This window comes from Neolamprologus brichardi, chromosome 3 (assembly GCF_056152115.1).
Source record: "Neolamprologus brichardi isolate AB-2024 chromosome 3, ASM5615211v1, whole genome shotgun sequence".
Taxonomy (NCBI): domain Eukaryota; kingdom Metazoa; phylum Chordata; class Actinopteri; order Cichliformes; family Cichlidae; genus Neolamprologus; species Neolamprologus brichardi.
In genome coordinates, this window is record NC_142106.1 from 19,359,707 (window position 1) to 19,363,418 (window position 3,712).

Here is a 3,712-nt window from a genome sequence, read left to right on the forward strand (position 1 = left end):
AGACGACCCTGTCCGACACACAGCCCTGAGTTCTCACATACTGTGGTCAGTCGGTGAGGTAGTCCAGAATCCAGGTAGTGAGGTGATAGTCCACTCCTGAGTTCTCCAGCTTGTCCTTCAGGACCGTGGGAAGAATGGTGTTGAAGACACTGGAGAAATCAAAGAACATGATTCTCACAGTGGTCCCAGCAATCTCCAGGTGAGCAAGGGAACGATGTAGGAGGTGAATGACGGCATCATCCGCTCCAATGCCAGGCTGGTAGGCAAACTGAAGTGGGTCCAATGATGAGCTCATCAGGTGCCGAAGCTGAGCCAGGATCAGCCGCTCCAGGGTCTTCATCAGGTGGGATGTCAGAGCCACCAGCCTGTAGCTGTTGAGGTCTTTGGGGCGTGAAGTCTTTGGCACTGGTACAAAAATATATAAATATAATATAAATAAACAGTATAATACTGTTTATAATATACATGTGAAGCTGAAGGATGAACCCTAACGTTTCCCCACTCGATAAAAGTTAACATTAGGGTTCCTGATGGTGAGGGACAAATGCAAGCGCATGGCAGGATGCTGTAAACGAACCAAATTTCAGTCAGAAGAACAACTGAGATAATCGACCCATAATACAAGGTTAGTCATTAATATAGTGCCCCATGGGCTGAGCTGTAGTTACATGTTAAGGTTTTAAAAACTGAGCTTTAAAATGAATAGTGGCAATAAAAACAGAGAGAGGCCGACAGTGATCACTGAATGTTTTTAGACGGCTTGATGAGATTAAATAGAACAAGATACAAGGCATTAAAACATGTTAAAAACACAACAGCCTTATTAAACGCAGTGTAGTTCGGGCTCAGAAGCAGAGTTCATCATGTCATCACTTAAAGACCGGATTGGTAGGTGCTGGTTCCACAGATGGACAGCACAAAAGTGACGTTAGTCTTACTGAACTATGCAAGGCCTTCACAGAAAAAATCATGACCAGAGTTTATCATCAGTTTTCCCTTTGCTGAAAAAACCGGGCCCAGGTCTTTCCTAATGACCTAAGTGCACCTACTGGGCACCTGAAACACAAAACACACAATCAAAAACAACCTGCCAGTCCAGCTGCCAAAAGAGGTCATCACATTTTAGTGTGTGGGATCATGCAAAGTCCATTATTAGTTTGATTGATGCCCATCATTTAATCACATTCAGTAATACACTGTAAAAAAGAAAAAGTTGAGAAAACTTAAAATTTCAAGGCAACATGATGCAAGAGATTTTTGAGTTTTCTCAACTTTTGCAACTGTTGTTGACTTAACTAAGATTTACAAGTTCTGCCAACTTGGTTCTTCTTGTTCACCTAATTAGGATAATCCTGGAAGTCTAACGAAGAAATTCTGGTTTCAATGCCATGTTTTTCCTGCCTTCACCAAACAAGGATATTCTTGTTGAGTAACCATACAATTCTTACTCCAGTGAGTTGAAAATGTACCTATATAAACAAAGGAAAATGTATGCTGTGATCATACTTGAAAGAACACTCAATAAATAGATATAGAATAAAACAAAGCACAATTCAATTTTATCTAAAAGCTTATTTATTTTGTTCAACAGTGCTTTCAGTACATTTCAGAATGTCATGGGCAGTAGGGTGAATTTCTGTTAAAAAAGAAATAACAAACAAACAAACGTGTTGCCAGTTTCTTTTGGGTGCTTTGAGCACCCCAGCAGAGACGTTAAAATTCCAGAGTCCAGAACCAAAAAAGAAAAGTGTCCAGCAACTTAATAATTCACGCACACACACCCTGACCGTCTTGTAAAAGCTTAACATAACTATTTCACCTTAAATAGGTTAATGCCACAAACGATTGCCTATGTACCCAGACATTGACATTTTACATGGGCTTACTATGATGAACTATGGAAGTTAAAAGTTATTAGAAATGTTACTATCAATGAAGAGGAAACTAACAGGTAAAACACCAGTTCTATGCTTCATGTGAAGTGGAAAACACTATAACAAATCTTTTAAAATACTACAAGACAAATTTTCACCATATATTCTCAACAATACAGATTCATCTGACTAAAACTTACATTTCGAATAATGATTTATCCACATCACCTTCATATTGTCCGACCAGGTCAAAATAAGATGGCCTCAATTGCTTCAAAGATATAACTCATCTGCTTTGGATAATCAATGTTGAGGGCATACAGAAGGCCAAAGAGGTTTACCAAGACAGTAGAGAGATCTGGAATGTTATGTAGCACGATGTCCCTTTCCAACACAACTGCATGTTCTCAACGTATCAGCATCGTCATCTTGTAGGATGGCAACTGATGCACCGTTCAACACTGGTTCCAAAATGTCAGTGTCCTGAAGAAAAGTAAAATATGAATTATTGAAAGCTAAGAAAAACTAAAGACAAAACAAATTTCTAAAGATTTAACTTTAACATCTATACCATGCTGGTCATTTGACTTATAGAGGTTTTAAGAAGAAAAAGCTTATTTTCCTTTAATTAATGCCACCTTGTGAGTTTTGTACAAAAATATTTTCTGCTATGGAACACCCACTAACAATGCCCAGCTGCTGCTCAGCAGAAAAAAAAGGAGTGAGAGTTATGACAACTGCAATTCCCACTATAAAATTATCTGGACTGCACTGAGGAAGTGTACATTTCCATTTTGGATTAGCTCATCCTTTAAAAACATCTCATAGCAATTAGTTTTACTTGCATTACTTTTTTGTACTTACTAAGCACTTCAGGAAAACCTCTGTTGCATCCTCTCTGAGGAAAATGGGCAGGCCTCTCAGTGCTGGTGGGACACAATGTCAGATGCCTAAAGAGTATTCAGTGGAAAACAAGAATTTCAATTAGTGTAGTAACATGGTGTACTATACACAATGCAAAATCAGAACTCTCATAGTAATGAAAATAAAGCACAGTTCAGACCCAGCAACACGCAAAAAAAACAACAACACCATGTTAACAATTTTACTTTCTATTTACAAATTAAATAAAAATACTGCCAAATAAGAACAAAGCAATGACTGATGACATTAATTTTTACTGACTGATGTGTTTTGTTTGAAGCCAACATCTTTTTCAGTTTCTGTTAAGAGAAAAGTATACTTTCTTCTAAAAATGTCAGATAAAGAAGCACTTCACTCACCTGTTCATCAAGTTTATCCAGGAGATCTTCCATCTCCTCACAAAGAGCTCCCTTCTTAGACCGGTACAGTTTCAGCAGGCCAGGCACAAATTTGTCAAGGGATGCATTGAAGGTCCCCAGGAGGTCTTTGCTTGTGATCCGATGAAATTTTTCAGATATCTAAACAAGACATTCACCAAAATATTGTCATTTATTCAGCACAGAAAATTCCTGGGTAGGGTCTTGGACAGTCTGCACCATGTTATATGCCTGACTGTGTTATCAACAGCAAAACCTACTTCAAAAATCTCTCATGAATACGTATTTTGCACAGGAATAGAAATACCCTCCACAAAACCCAATATCAATATGCAAATACATATTATGTTCTAAGTTGCACCAAAATCTGTGACCAATCAGATTCTGTGACCTGCCTTGGTATTCTTTCCCTAACCACCTCAGTCTATAGAAGTCCTATTTCTAGCACTAAAAGAAAAAAAAGAAGAAAAAAAAAAACATGCTAAAATTATGAGATTGCCTTTCTGTTTCACAATTTCGATTTAGCATGAGGTCTCT

General features: G+C 38.0%; 1 long non-coding RNA gene across 1 annotated transcript; it reads right to left on the reverse strand.

Annotated features, from left to right (window-relative positions):
* Positions 1–2,286: 2,286 nt before the first annotated feature.
* LOC148103774 (uncharacterized) lies at positions 2,287–3,294 on the reverse strand. The gene is made up of 3 exons (XR_015717014.1): positions 3,158–3,294; positions 2,739–2,824; positions 2,287–2,357 (listed from the first exon to the last, which is right to left on the reverse strand). It is a non-coding gene; the product is annotated as an uncharacterized LOC148103774 (long non-coding RNA).
* Positions 3,295–3,712: the final 418 nt, after the last annotated feature.